This window comes from Meriones unguiculatus, chromosome 1, assembly GCF_030254825.1.
Source record: "Meriones unguiculatus strain TT.TT164.6M chromosome 1, Bangor_MerUng_6.1, whole genome shotgun sequence".
Classification (NCBI taxonomy): Eukaryota; Metazoa; Chordata; class Mammalia; order Rodentia; family Muridae; genus Meriones; species Meriones unguiculatus.
The window spans coordinates 40353175-40369832 of record NC_083349.1 but is presented as its reverse complement, the minus strand read 5'-3'; the positions used below and the strand labels follow the sequence as shown (position 1 = coordinate 40369832).

At 40.2% G+C, this 16658-nt stretch overlaps 1 pseudogene; it reads right to left on the bottom strand.

Annotated features, from left to right (window-relative positions):
• Positions 1-7258: 7258 nt before the first annotated feature.
• On the bottom strand, positions 7259-7358 carry LOC132651296 (U6 spliceosomal RNA; annotated as a pseudogene).
• Between the last annotated feature and the right edge of the window lie 9300 nt (positions 7359-16658).

The following is a 16658-nucleotide window of genomic DNA, read 5'->3' as shown; positions in this document are numbered from 1 at the left end:
GGAAGCAGCTTTCTACCCATCCTTGCCATTTGGGAATTATTCTCATCCCCGTGGTGCAGTGAACTGATCGCAGACACAGAATTGAAATGTGTCCCACTGAGCTATGGAGCATAAACCTCAAACCTGCACAGCAATGAGGCTTTCTTGATAGGATGGGCTATTTTGTTAACATGTTTCTCAAGGAGCAGCAAGTGTGCATTTTAATTCTTTTGTGCATAGAACAAACAGTAGTACTTCGTGGCCCTTACGTTGTTTTTAAACCGTGGTTGGGGCATTTTCTTCTATGAACACTTTCAGGTCAATATGGACTCTTCATACAGTAGTAAATCAATCCCCCCACCCTGACCCCAGATTTTTCTATGGATTATTGGTTCCAGGGAAGAACAGTAGCTATGTACAGGAAGAGCTTTCCAGATAATATGGAGATTCTAGATGTCAACTAAATTGTCCAGGTTTGGGTAGTAAGTGTGTAGGGCTTTATATGTGGAGAGGGAAATAAACAGGGGAGTCTCCCAAACTTAACAGTCTCTCTCTGCAGGAAAGATTCTGAGGGCTCGGAAAAGCTGTATTTTGTGGTTTGTAACTGTTGATATAATGAGGAATAGAGTATCTTGTAAAATAAAACATGTCATTTGGCCTAAATTTTTTATTTTCTTTTTGCTTCTAATTTAAAGACAAATAAAAAGTTTTGTGGCTCAGCCTGATCGACAGAGTGGGTCAGTCAACCTGATGACCCAAGTTAGATCCCTAGAAGCCAAGTGGGAGGAGAGAATGGAGCCTGAAAGTTCTCTGACCTCTACATGAATGACATACATGTGCACATAGCACATATCACACACACACACACACACACACTGTTTTAAAATGGCCCCCATCTAGTTCCAGAGCAGAGGTGAACGGATTCCAGAAACAACAGGAATCTAGCTGAGTAGAGCACGTACATACACGGCATTTCAGCTCAGTGAGAAGTCAAGCGGATTACTGAACATGTGGTAACAGGCTAGTTAATCCGTCATGTGGAGACGGCTGGGTGGATCTCTGTCTTCACCCTTACAACAACATAACATCAAGGAGCTTCAAAAGAAAAACATAAGCCAGGTGTAGCGACGTAAGTGTGTAAGCTTAGCACCACAGAGGCAAGGCAAGAGGACAGTGAGTCTGAGGCCAGGAGAGGCAACATAACAACACCTTGTTTTCAAAATCAAACAACACAAAGGTAAAATAATGAAGTCATAGGCTTTTGTAAAGGGTGAATATTGTTTGTAATCTTCAAATTGAAAAAAATAAACACTTTTTCTTCATATGACACAAATCCAGATTTTAAAAAGATTTTAACAAGTTTTTCTATCAAAATGAAAGTCAAAAGATATAGAAAATTATGCATATTTAACATAACAGGGGGTTATATCTACTTCCATAAAAAGAGCAGTCAACAACAACAACAAAAAAAAACAAATAGAAATATAGATAGCAGAGGACCATGGTAGCTAGGATTTTTTTTCCTAGAAAAAAGACAATCAACCAGCAGGCTGAAGAAAAGATGCCCATTCAACCTTTTCAATGACAAAATGCCAAAAATAAAATAATCCAGCATTTTTGTGTCTTAAATTGTTCCAAGCAAAACGAAACTTGGTAATACCCCACATTTGTAGAGGAATTTCCAGAAATATGGCTGCTTTGCCAACGGATCACACCCAAAACCCTTCTAAGGTCTGTGTGATCTGTCTGAAATGCAGACACACCACATACATTTATTCCCTCAGGCTGGAATAAAGACACACACATAGCACACACCTATAATACCAAACAATGTCATCTAATGGAGGGGCAGACAAAGTGACGAATCAGAGAAAGATTTGACAGAATGAGGCAGAGGCAGGATATGCCTAATTCTCATAATAACAGACAGAAAGACGAAACTACTGAAGATCAGTGCAGGGAGAGAGTGGAGTTCAGTTTGGTGCAGTTCAGTGGAATGCACTTGAGTTCAGCTGAGTTTGTGCAGTTCTGTTCATTTCTGTTCAGTTCATGCAGTCAGTGCAGTTCAGTTCATGGAGTTCAGAGGCAGTTTTTCCAAGCAGAGCAATTCAGTCAGAAGCCAAGAGAAGCCACATTGAATCCATTGGATTGGAGAGAGAAAGAACAGCTGAGTTGAACCAGCCAGGCAGAGTTCAGCTTATTCAACAGTAAGTCTCAGGCTGAAAACATTCTAGGCCTAGGTTAGCAGACACAGGTTGGAAGCTTTAGCCTTCAAGGTCCAGGCTTGCAGATTAGATTGGACAGAAGCTAGAAACCTCCAAGCCTAGGCCTGGGGATACTTAGATAGAAACTCTGTGGGCTCAGCCCAAACTGCACATTCACACAGCTTGGGTGTGGCTCTGGTCTCAGCCCCCAACATCTGAAGAAAAGAAACAACATTTGCACACATCGCTGAGGACATAAGGAGCCATGCGTCCTCATTACTGCAGAGTTATCAGTGTGAACAGCACAAAAGCCTGCTTAACAACATCCTAGTTCCAGCCCCGGGAAAGTATGTGGAGCAACAGGCTTATTGCAAAATACTCAAACATTTCACGTTTGTTACACAAGTACTCAAGGGCCCAAACAAATATTTCATTTGGTATTGCTAACAACGAAGGACTGGTAACACAAATGACTAGCAATAGAGAATTGGCTGAAGAAACTCTAATATATAAAACAGGCATACTGTAAATAATTAGCACAGATGTGTTCTTACAATGAAAACTGACTACGATGTACTGTTAATTAGAAACTCAACTTAAAGCCAAAAGGTTTAAATTAATCCTAATATTGTTTTAAATTGCTATTATTATTATTATTATTATTGTGTTTGTGTAGTTGTTCATGCATGTATGCACACATACATGTAAAGGAACAACTTTGGATATTGTCCCTCAAACACAGTTACCTTTTCTTTTTCTTTCTTTCTTTCTTTTTCGTTTTTGTTTTTGAAATGGGTTTCTTCACTGGCATGAAACTTGCCAAATAGGCTATGGTGGATGTCCAGTGGGCCCCATGGATCTGCCTGTCTCAACCTCACCAGCATTGGGGCTAAATGTGTACCTTATTTGCATGGGTTGCAAGTGGTCAAAGTCAGGCCCCCTCACTTGGAAGACAGTCCCTTTACCAACTGAGCTATTTTTAAAACATTGTGCATGCAAAAGAATTAGAGTCATACACCCAGCTAACTAAGTAGTAATCACTTTCTCCAGTGTAGAGTTATGACATTTGAAACTTTTATAATAAGTATTAATTATTCTTACGCAGAGATAGTCATTGAAAAAGAAAACAAAAACAAAAAATTAGCAGTAAAAAATTATAGTGAATCATGGTTTTATTTAAAGACTGCTTTTCTTCCTCAACTAAACATTGGATTTCTTCTTACACTTGAGTAATATTCCATTGTGTAATATGCTACATTTTCATTATCCATTCATCAGTTGATAGACACTTAGGCCGTTTCCATTTCCGTGCTATTGTGAATAGAGCAGCAATGAACATGGATGAGCAAGCATCTCTGAAGTAGGATACAGAATCCTTTGGGTGTATGCCCAAGAATGATGTAGTTGGAACATACATCTTTCTCGAGCTTTTCTAGGAACCGTCACACGGACTTTTGACAGTGGCTGGTTTGCAATCCCACCAACAGAGAATAAATGTTCTTTTCCCACATCCATGCCAGTATTTGTTGTCTTTTTAAAACTTCTTAACACTGGGTGTGGTGGCACACACCTGTAAGCCCAGCACTTGGGGAGGCAGAGGCAGGTGGATCTCTGCGTTCAAGGCCAGCCTGATCTAAACAGTGAGTCCAGGAAAGCCAAGGTTACACAGAGAAACCCTGTCTCCAAAAAAAAAAAAAAAAAAAAAAAAAAAAATCTTAGCCATTCAGACTGGAGTAATAGGATACCCAAAGTAGTTTTAATTTGTAGTTTTCTAATGTCTAAGGAGGTTATTTTAAGCCATTTTGTTGCTGTTGTTCTTTGTGTATTCCAGACATCCTCTCTTTCTCTTTCATTGGTTTTTCAAGGCAGGGTTTAATATTGTGAAAACGGTTTTCCTACCAAAAGCCACCTTAGATCCCATGCAATCTCCATCAACGTTCCAACATAATTCTTAATAGAAATTGAAAATAATAATCTCTGAATTTTGTGGCTCGCGCTATCGTCTCACCAGAAAGAACGACGCAGCACACACAGGATCCTTCTGCAGTAAAGCTTTAATGCATCTTGAGAGGGAGAGCATAAGCTTACATCGAGTAGAAACGGAGACCACAAATGGCAGATACCCATCCCTTATATAGGAAACTGTCCTCCGCCTAGGATGTGTCAGTCCCTGATTGGCTGTTGCTCATCACCCCATATGACGCCCCAGGCTGGGTTCGTGATGACAGTTGCCCAACGGTCATAACGATTTACCAGTTTTGAGGGCGGAAGCCAGCGCCATGGCAACCAAACCCCGGCTCTCCACAGGCAGAGTGCATGGAACCTTATGAAAGAGGTGGGAAACAGTATGATCTGGAGAGGACAGGAACTCCACAAGGAGAGCAACAGAACCAAAATAATTTGAACACAGGGGTCTTTCCTGAGACTCATACTCCAACCAAGGGCCATGCATGCAGATAACCTAGACCCCTGCACAGATGTAGCCCATGGCAGTTCAGTGTCCAAGTGGGTTCCATAGTAATGGGAACAGGGACTGTCTCTGACATGAACTGATTGGCCTACTCTTTGATCGCCCCCCCCCCCCAGGGGAGCAGCCTTACCAGGCTACAGAGGAAGATAATGCAGCCACTCCTGATGAGATCTGATAGATACGATCAGAAGGAAGGAGAGGAAGACCTATCAGTGGACTTGGGGAGGGTCATTCGTGGAGAAGGGGGAGGAAAGGTGAGATTGGGAGGGGAGGAGGATGGGGTATATGGGGGGAATACAAAGTGAATAAAGTGTAATTAATAAAAAAAGAGAAAAAAAGAATTTTCTATGTGTTTGATATTTTCATTGCTATATATATAAAATGCAGAAAATTATTTTTAAAATTACAGCATATCCATTTAGAAAGTTTTACAAGAAGAGCGTATAAAATATTCCTGTGCATTCTTAGCTTGTTACCAAATTATAACACATTTTCCTTTAAGGAAAACAGAAAGCATGAGACATTGAAGTTGTTTAAATTCAGCTTGGCCCTGAGTGAGATATCCCAGGAGCAAAAAGACACACATGGTATATACTCACTTATAAGTGGGTACTAGACCTATAAGATGGGATAAGCATACTAAAATCTGTACCCCTAAAGAAGATAAACAAGAAAGAGGACCTGGGGTAAGATGATCAATCCTCACTTAGACAAATGGGATGGACATTGGAAGTAAGAGAAAACAAGTAACAGGATAGGAGCCTACCACAGAGGGCATCTGAAAGACTCTACCTAGCAGTACCTGCACCTTTAAGGTCCTGTTTGGAACGTTTTTCCCTGTGCCTGTAATTTGAAGCACATTCTACTTTCTGTTATGTCGGATTCAGGCCTTACACTGAGGATCCATACAAAATTGTTTTCTATAGGGTGAGAGATAAGGGGCTACTTTCATCCCTCTACATACAGCGAATCCAGTTTGACCAGTATAATTCACTGAAGACAAATTATGTCTTTTCTTCAATGTGTGTTTTTACCCTCTTTGTCAAAAAACTGTCCAGGGATCTGGATCTGTTCCCTCAGTTCTAGTCCACTGGTTAACCTGTATGTCTGGGGCATGCTGTTTTTATAACTATAATTTCAAATTGGAGATGGTGAGACCTTTGGTAGTATTTTTAATATCCAGGGTTGTTTCGGCTGTTCTGGTTCTTTTGTATAAATTGTGGAGAGCCGGGGTTTGGTTGCCATGGCGCTGGCTTCCGCCCTCAAAACTGGTAAACCGTTATGACCGTTGGGCAACTGTCGTCACGAGCCCAGCCCAATAGTTGGCCATAAGTCTCAGCATCTGCTTTGATAGTCTGCAGGGCAGAGCCTTTCAGAGATAATTCTTATAAAAAATAAAAGTAGTTTAAGATGGACAGACAGGAATTCTCAGTACTAACTGAAGACCTATTGGTAAGCACAATGTACTTCAAATAAAAATGCCATAACATTATTTTTATTGATGTCTTTAAACGTGTTCTACATGTAACATTAAAGTCCTCTAACATTTAAAAAACAAATAAGTTAGACACTAAGACCACTGATGGACAAAAGAGACCTAAAGGCTCCTATATAGCAAAGGACTCTATCACTTGAGTGAGAAGGCAGCCTACAGAATGGGGTAAACTCTCTACCAGCTATACACATGAAAGAGAGTGATGGAAGGCTATGACTTAAAAGTGCTGTGCTCCGGTGTGAATTTAAAGGAAGGGAGGAGTTGCAGTAATTACTACTGACTGTTGTTGATGGGTGAGATCTAGGCTCTGAGCATGGCTGTGAGGGATTATCTAGATCAGGTTAACCGAGTTTGGAAGACCACCTTACCAGTGGACCTAACCGGTGAGGGGGGAGGGGACTTCTGGACTGATAAAGAGGAGGAAGTGAGCTGGGCACTAGTGTTCCTTACGGTGCTTCATGATGGCACATGTAGTAAGAGTAGCTGTCCCAAGCTCCTGCCACTATGCTCTGCTTTCCCCACCAAGATGGAATGTATTCTGTAACTGTGAGGCAAACTAAACCCTCTCTTCATTAAAGTTGCCTTCCTTGTGCTTTTTCTGGCCACAGTGAAAAAAGTAACTAATGCACATATATAAGTAAAAAAAAAGTTTGCCCTTTTGCCTTCCTATTTCACTTAGACTTACTCAGCTTCCCTCTTGTTGTTCGGAACGAAGGACTTTTTCTTTTTTAAAGGCTGAGCAGTATTCAGTGGCGTGTCTATAACACACTTTCTTTGTCTACCTACCTGCTACGCAGTTAGGTTGACTCCATCATGTGGCTACTATAGGTTATGTTGCAGTAAATGTGGGGGTGGAGATAACACTCAGACATACCTACTTCATGTCTTCTACATTAGTTCTGTTTGCTCTTTTTTGGGGGACCTCCATACTATTTTCCATAATGGTTGTCCTTAATTACACCCCCCAATAGTATACAAGCACTCTTTTTCAAATGTTTGCCAACACTTCTTTCTCTTTCTGAAAAGAGCCATTCTAATATGTTTGTGAAGTGAAAGGTAAGGGTTTTTTTTTTTTTTAATGTCACTTTATTACTTAATGGGAAAAGCCATTAAAGTATGAAACATTTCACAGATTTGCAAGCCATCTTCACACAGAGGCCGTGCTAATCTCTGCATCATCACAATTTTAGTATATGTGCTGCTGGAGCAAGCAAGAAATATTGTGGTTTTAGCTTGTATTGATAATGGCACTTCGCAACGTTAAACACTTTGACATTTATCTATTGGCCACTTACGTATCTTTGAGAAAAATCTGTTTGGGTTATTTGCCCAATTGAAGTGGATTATTTGATTTCCTGTTAGAAGAAAAAGTGTTTCGAGCCTTGAATTCAGTGGCACAGGAGACAACTTCCTGAACAGGACACCAACAGCACAGGCTCTAAGATCAACAATCAATAAATGGGACCTCAAGAAACTGAAAGGCTTTTGTAAAGCAAAGGACACTGTCGTCAGAACAAAATAAAAGCCTAAAGACTGGGAAAGGATCTTCACCAACACTATATCTGACAGAGGACTAATATCTGGAATATATAAAGAACTCAAGATGTTAAACACCAACAAATCAAGTAATCCAACTAAAAAATGGGGTACAGAGCTAAACAGAGAATTCTCAATAGAGGAATATCAAATGGCAGAGAAACACTTAAAAAATGCTCAACGTCCTTAGTCATTAGGGACTAATCAAAACAACACTGAGATTTCACCTTACACTCATCAGAGGGGCTAAGACCAAAAACTCAAGTGATAACACATGCTGAAGAGGATGTGGAGAAAGGGGAACCCTCCTCCATTACTGGTGGGAATGTAAACTTGTACAACCACTTTGGAAATCAATCTGGCCCTTTCTCAGACAATTAGGAATAAGCTTTTTCAAGATCTAGCTACACTGCTCCCAGGTATGTATACAAAATATGCACAAGTATACAACAAGGCCATTTGCTCAACCATGTTTGGAGCAGCTTTATTTGTAATAGCCAGAATTTGAAAACAACCTAGATGTCCCTCAACTGAGGAATGGATACAGAAATTGTGGTACATTTACATAATAGAATACTATTCAGCTATTAAAAAGAATTAAATCATGAAATTTGTAGGCAAATGGTGGGATCTAGAAAATATCATCTTGAGTGAGGTAACCCAGAAACAGAAAGACACACATGGTATATACACACTCATAAGTGGTTATTAGACATACAATATAGGATAAATATATTAAAATCTATACTCCTAAAGAAGCTAAACAACAAGGAAGACCCTAGGGAAGATGCTCAATCCTCATTCAGAAGGACAAACACAATAGATATCAGAAGCAGGAGAAGACAGAGAACAGGACAGGAGCCTACCACAGATGGCCTTTGAAAGACTCCACTGATCGAGGTATCAAAGCAGAGGCTGAGACCCATAGAATGCATGAAAAAATTATGAAAGAAGGGGGAGATAGAAAGACCCGGAAGGGACAGGAGCTCCAAAAGGAGACCAACAGAGCCGAAAAAACTGAGCCCTGGGGTCCATGCCAAGGACCATACATGGAGAGGACCTAAAACCCCAGCTCAGATGTAGCCCATGGCAACTCAGGGTCCAAGTGGTTTCCCTAGAAAGGGGAGTAGGGACTTTCTCAGGCATGAACTCTGATCACCTCTCCTGGGGGAGGGGGGGTGCAGCCTTGCCAGGCCACAGAGGAAGACAATGCAACCAGTCTTGATGAATTCCTGCTATGAACTGACTTCCTTTCACATCATGAATACTAGCCCACTATCAGCTGCACGGCTTGCAAGTTATTTCCTGTCTTAATCCCCTCGCGTAAAAATACTTTAGGTTGGGCAGTTTATAAATAATTCAAATACATTGTTCATAATTTGGGGGGCACCAACAGATTCTATGGTAAAGGGCCACTTTCTGTTTCAAAGAGGGCACCTTGTTGCTATGTTCTCATATGACATAAAAGCCACCAGGTTCCCTTGAGACTGTTCAGACTAGCACTCTCTTGATCACAACAGCAGAACTGTACAACACTCTCAACAATTACTTCTGGAAGGCCATACCTCCTCATATCATCATCCTGGTTGTTACATTTCCATGGCATTTCCATTCTGTAGCCTGTCTTTCTCCTTCTTCCTTTGCTGACACGCACTTTATTTATATAATCCCACTGGCCTGTTTTCACTTTCGTCCTCTGTGATTTCAGGGTTATATTTGAAAAAGAAAAAAAGTTGGCATAGACCTCTAACCCCATCTTTCATTTACTAGTGTCCAGGAGATTCATTTAAATCCCTAAAACATGCGTGTACAGTCCCACTTCTTACACTATGGGTGTCAATCCCTTGTGGGTTTATTTAACTGAATATGGGAGCCACAACAGTGAAAGGGTTCAGAATACGCAACAACCAAATCTAAATCAAGCACGTAATGAGTCTGTGTTCCTGGCAAAGCTTGGCTGGGTTTCATCAAACTCCACCAGACTTGGATCTGAATCCAACTTTGCTCTGCAGGGACCATCACATCACACAAAGTTGACAGGCGCTGCCTCGAGCACCACAGCTCAAACTGGAGACCTCTGTGCTTCTTACTGTAACAGGGTTTCCTCTTTAGAAACAACAGTTTACAGAAAACAGTGCATCTAACATTTCCTTGTCATCATTCTCCAGCATGCAAGTTTGGAATTAGTATATCTTTGGGTTGTATTGTGCCAAAAGGTTTAATTAAAAAAATCTTGTTATTGAAAATGCTGACTTAACTTTCATTTTTCATTTTAAAAAATGCTAAATGAAAAAAAGAAGAATAGTAGTTACTAGTGTTATGACAATGATTAAATCCAAAGATTTGGTTATGTCCTAAGGACAGATTTTGTTGTATTCTACATTCTTAATAAATAATAGCTCATCTTCTCATTATAACACCCCCTCCAAAAAAATGCTAAATGAACACCGGGCATGGTATCACACACCTTTAATTCTAGCACTTGCAGGACAGAGGCATGTAGACTCTGTGAATTTGAAGCCAGCCTGGTCTACAAAGGGTGTTCATGTCAACCATGTCAAAAAATATCTACCAAAAATGAAATTTGGCTTTGAATTGGGATGGAACCTCCAACCACTTATGAAATGGCCTTAAACCTTCTATTATTTTGTACTGCATTTTTATGTAGATTTCCCACCACTGATGGTTATAAAATCAAAATATCAGTCAACTCTGAAAAACTCTGAAGATGCTCTTTAACCCACAGTATCAAATATCCAGCCAAGATATAATTCAAGATGAAAAGCAAAAAAGTCCCATCTCATAAAGGTACAGATTTGCTTTCATCTTCAATAAAGGGAAAACCTGTGTGTACACCAGAGAACTGCTTGAAATAAATCTATGATGTATCAGTGAGTGCTTTGCACACCTATTGCTCTATACCTATAAACGTCTCTTGGTGTGGGCATCAGATAAAGCTCTGATACCCTTTATCTTCTTCAGATGAATGGACACCCACTTTCTCAGTACAACTCACTAAAGAGGGTACCCTTACCCATGGTGCGTTCTTGATACCTTTGTTGTCAACCATCTGGAAATAAAAGTGTGAGCTTTGCTGTGGTATCTTAAACTGTCAACAGCTTAACTTTGATCAGAAAAGCACTTCTACCTCCCCACCCCATCTGTTTGTGGTGTAACAATTTACATCTTTTGGTATGGTGTATCCACTGACAAATTGGGATAGCTATCTTACCTCTTAGCCATAATACTACACATGTGTTACTTACAAACCACCATTATAGTGTCAAGAATATTCTCCTTACCTGTTTTTACCATGACGTCTATATTTTTATGTTTCTGTGTTATTAGTTAAACTCCTATTTTTTTTTCCGATTTTCTGGATAGCCGCTGTAACTAGTATTGACAGTTGAGTGTTATCATTTCCAACTTATTGTTCTTTAAAACTAAGTGTTATTATGGTATGTGTTTATGCAGTGGAGTGGGTGAATGCATGCTGAAGTCAGAGGGCAACTTGGTTTGGTCTCTTCTCTCCCATCTATGTGAGCTCTGGTGATTTAGCTCAGTTGTGAGACTTCTCAGGCAAGCATCTTTACCTGCTGAGCTATTTCTTTGGCCCTCTATTACTATCAAATTGTCTTTCCTTTCAGTTCTGACAGTATGTGTGGCTCTCAAATATATACTTATAATTAATGTCGTCTTGATGAATTGACCCATTATCACCAGCAAGATAATATATCTCTAGAAACAGCCTTTGTCTTGAAGTCTTACTTTATATATGAACGTAACCCTTAGAGCTCTTCTGGTTACTATTTGCATAGTTCTGCTTCCATTTTACTTTTAGTCCGTTTGTATCAGTCATTACAAACACATATGCCTTGTCATGATGGCACACTGTTGAATTACTCCTCTTAAAACTTCAGTCATTCAACCATTAATTGGGAGGGTTTAATCCACTTGGTTTCTGATAAAGTAGGATCTATACTGTCACTTTGCTATTTTATATCACTCTTTTTTCTCTTTAACATTCTGTAATATTTTTGTTAGCTAGTGTGTAATTCTAGTCATTTCTTGTAAAATTATGTTTTGTTCTCTTAATGGTCACCCTGAAAGCTATATTTAGCATCTTAAATTTATGCCAATCTTGTTGGGATTAATACCACTTAAGTTTTAACAGTATATAAAAACTGTTTCTGTATAGTTCTCTTCCTTATCCCATTTATGCTGTTTTATGCTAACATAATAACAAAATGTGTCTACAACTATAGGCTGAGAATTATTGCAAAATGCAGTAATTAGAATGAAAAGATGAGTCACATATAAGATTATCATGTAGAAATAGAAAATCACTCAGCTCCAACGTAAAGATGATTCACCCTCTTCTCGGTTCACATGCAATTGGTTTATTGTCCCCAGAATCAAAAGAAGCCTAGATTATTACTGTCTTGCCCAACATGACCCACTGCTAACATAACCATGCCTTTCAGAGAAATCAGATGCACAAACATTTTGTCTTTTTCCCAAATTTCCCAAAGTAATTTCCCAATTAGTATTTGATTTCAGCTCATTCGAGCTTTCAGCAGCCACAGTGCCATTTCTTTGGAGCTAATGGAAATGGTGGTGAAGCTTTTCTGCACAGACACGCTCATCATCACCTTCAGGCTGCCACAGATTCAAAGACACTAGATATGAATCTAAGAGCTACTGGACATGACAAGTCTACAGGACAGTACAAGCTACAGTTCCTGTGACAGGACACCATGACCAAGACGATACAGGCAAGAGTATCTCTTGACTTACAGTTCCAGAGGGTCAGAGTTCACAAAGGCAGGGTGGAGGCAGCAGGCAGGTTTGCTGGCTAGAGCAGGGAGCTGACAGCTCTTGAAAGGCAAGTGTGAGGCCCACAAAGTGAACTGGAATAGCTGAAGGCTTTTTAACTTTCAAATGCACCCCAGGTGACATAACTGCTCCTGCAAGCCCACACTTCCTAAACCACCAGGAACAGTGCCACCAACTGGGAAGCAAGGATTCAAATGGCCAAGACTGGGGTAAGGGGCATTTCTCACTCAACACAAAAGGTTACTTCTTTCTTGTTTTAAAGGGTTTCTTTGGTGTTGGTTTTGATTTTCTGACTTTTTTTTTTCTTTTTGAGTATATATATCCTCATCTGTTGAGTTTAAAGATTTTCAAATTAGTGTCTGTTATGCTTTAGATTGTGAATGTTCCCTAAAAGCTTGTGTGTGAAATTTTTAGGCCCCAAGGTAGCACTACGGGAGATGACCTGCAGAGCAATTCTTAGGTAATTTCCAGGATACCCTCAAAGGGGAGTGTGGGACCTGTTTTACTCTCAGACCCTGAAGTAAGCAGCTTTTTCCATTAAGGATTTTACAGCACTGCCATTTGGAAGCTCATCAGCCCTAAAAGCCATGGGTCTAATCAAGTACTGCCTGAAATTTCTAAACTGTGAGCCAGAATGGCATTTTGTTATAGAAATATAAAGAATTGTGTTGGTATTTTGATGGGAATTGCATTGAATCTGTAGATGGCTTTTGGCAGGATGGCCATTTTCACTATGTTAATCCTACCAATCCATGAGCACGGGAGATCTTTCCATCTTCTGACATCTTCTTCAATTTCTTTCTTCAGAGACTTGAAGTTTTTTTTCAACCAGGTCTTTCACTTGCTTGGTTAAAGTCACATCAAGGTACTTTATGTTATTAATGGCTATTGTGAAGGGTGTTGTTGCCCTGATTTCTTTCTTGGCCCTTTTGTCTTTGGTATACAAGAGAGCTTCTGATTTTTTTGAATTGATTTTGTATCCAGCCACTTTGCTGGAGGTGTTTATCAGCTGAAGGAGTTCTCTGGTTGAATTTTTGGGGTCGCTCATGTATACTATCATATCATCTGCAGATAGTGAAACTTTGACCTTTTTCTTTCTGATTTGTATTCCCTTGATCTCCTTTAGTTGTATTATTGCTTTAGCTAGAAATTCAAGTACTACTTTGAAGAGGTATGGAGAGAGTGGGCAGCCTTTCCTTGTCCCTGATTTCAATGGGATTGATTTAAGTTTCTCTCCATTCAGTTTGATGCTGGATATAGGCTTGCTGTATTTTGCCTTTACTATGTTTAGGTATGTGCCTTGTATCCCTGATCTCTCCAAGGCTGGTAGAGAAACACTTAAAGAGATGCTCAATGTCCTTAGCCATCAGAGAGATGCAAATCAAAACAACCTTGAGATTTCATCTTACACCCATCAGAATGGCTAAGATCAAAAACTCAAGTGACACCACAGGCTGGAGAGGTTGTGGAGAAAGGGGAACCCTCCTCCATTGCTTGTGGGAATGTAAACTTGTACAATCACTTTGGAAATCAATCTGGTGCTTTCTCAAACAATTAGGAAGAGTACTTCCTCAAGACCCAGCTATACCACTCCTAGGTATATATCCAAAAGATGCCCAAGTACACAAGGACATTTGCTCAACCATGTTCATAGCATCTTTATTCATAATAGCCAGAACCTGGAAACAACCCAGATGTCCATCAATGGAGGAATGGATACTGAAATTGTGGTACCTTTACACAATGGAATAGTACTCAGCAATTAAAAACAGGAAATAATGAAATTTTCAGGCAAATGGTGGGATCTAGAAAAGATCATTCTGAGTGAGATATCCCAGAAGCAGAAAGACACACATGGTATATACTTACTTATAAATGGGCATTAGACCTATAAGATAGGATAAACATGATGAAATCTGTACACCTAAAGAAGATAAACAAGAAAGAGGCCCCTGGGTGAGATGATCAACCCTCACTTAGAAAAACAAATGGGATGGACATCGGAAGTAGGAGAAAACAAGTAACAGGACAGGAGCCTACCACTGAGGGCCTCTGAAAATCTCTACCTAGCAGTGTATCAAAGCAGATACTGAGACTCATAATCAAACCTTAAGCAGAGTACAGGGAATCATATGAAAGAAGGGGGAGTTAGTATGACATGGAGAGGACAGGAGCTCCACAAGGACCAAATATATCTGGGCACAGGGGTCTTTTGTGAGACTGTATCTCCAACCAAGGACCATGTATGGATATAACCTAGAACCCCTGCTCAGATGTAGCCTAGTATACAAGTGGGTACCCTAGTAAGGGGAACAGGGACTATTTCTGACATAAACTCAATGGCTGGTTCTGTCTTCCCCCCTCACCACCCAAGGGAGGAGCAGCCCTGCTAGACCACAGAGGAGGACTTTGCAGCCAGGCCTGAAGATACCTGATAAGCTATGGTCAGATGAAAGTGGAGGAGGTCCTTCCCTATCAGTGTACTTGGAAAGGGGAAGGGAGATGAGGGAGGGAGGGTAGGATTGTGAGGGAACGAGGAAGCGGGATACAGCTGGGATACAAGGTCAATAAACTGTAACTAATATTAAAAAATAAAAATTTAATTAAAAAAAAGTAAAAGAAAGACCAGTGTCTTGTCTTTCATCAAATTGGAGGGTGTTTACAGCCACTCTAAATTCAATATTCCTTTTGCCTTATTCCCTCTTTTCTTCACCCATGGCTCCCATCCCAGCAAGAGTGGTGAGGTTCCAGGGATGCCTTGGGCTGTTTGTTTCTTTTCCTTTTCCTTCTTCTGCTCCTCCACTTGGTTATTGGGAATTGAACTTTCTTCAAGTTTTCTGACTACGTTTTCTACTTAATCTACTAGTTGCAGGGATGGGGTACTGAAGAGATGGCTCTGCACTTGAGATTATACACTGCTCCCTCAGAGGACCTGAGTTAGGTTCCTTACACTCACCCCAGGAGGCTCACACGCACCTGCAGTTCCAGCTCCAGGGAATCCAATGGTCCCCTCTGGCCTCTGTGGGTACTTCCACTCACCCCTACCACAAATACACGTAATTAAAAATTTTTAAAAAGCTTAAAAAAAAAACCAGCCACCTCATTGGATTATTATTAGTATGTTAAAATTCTTCAGTATTTAATTGCCAGAACTTTAAAACATCTTTGTTCATAGTTGTCCTGTTTTTTTCATTTAAGTCTGATCACTTAAGCACAGATTTAAAATAGCTAAAGCCTTGCTGAGCCTAATGTCTGGTTGTTCTTTGAGACCATGTCTGGGACCTATTTTTCTTTTAAGCTTGGGAATAGTCGGAAAGAAAAATACTGTTTCTTTCCGTGCTTTGTAGTATTTTGGTTGAAAGGTGGGTATTTTGAAAAATGTGCCAGTCCTGTTTCTCCAGTATTTCTGAGTTTGCTGTAAAATTGCTGTTTGACATCTTTCTGGAAACATAAAGTCACATATTCTTTGTTGTGTGTCCAGTGAAGTCTTTTTCAATAGCACAGAGGCCAGCTATGGCAGGGGCAGAGACTCTCTGAACTGATAAGCCCCCAGTTTGCATAGTGGGATAAAACTGTCTGCTCTCATCCAGGTACTTCCCAGCTCTGACTTAGCTTCTCCATCCTGCTTGTGAAAAACCCAAGATTAGAACCCTCTTCTTTTCTCAGGTCTTCTTTGAATGTGTGTGCAACCATATGCATAAATGACCTGAGCTCTGTGTCTTTACTGGTGACCCCCACCCCAACAAATGTTCCTCATTTTAAATGTTATTTTATTTCTTTATAGTTTTATGGACTTGGCGCTTTGTTCCACATCATGGTTCATTTAAAGTTGTCTTTATGTGAGGTAGTTGTTACAGCTCTCCTTTCCATATGGACAAGCATTGGTTGTCATTTAACTTGCCTAATGAAATGGCATGGTGTCTTGATCAGAAAAAAAATAACAGAATGTGTAGGCCTAGTTCTGGACTCTGGTTTCACTGGTCTATTTATCTAGTAGTCTTGTTCCACCATTGTTTAATTATTGTAGCTTTATAGTGCTGTCTCTTTAACAAGAATGTTTCAGTTGGGTTTGGCAAGATGGGTCAGTGGTCAAGAGTACTTGATGCCCCTCCAAAGACCCGGGTTCAGTTCCCAGCAC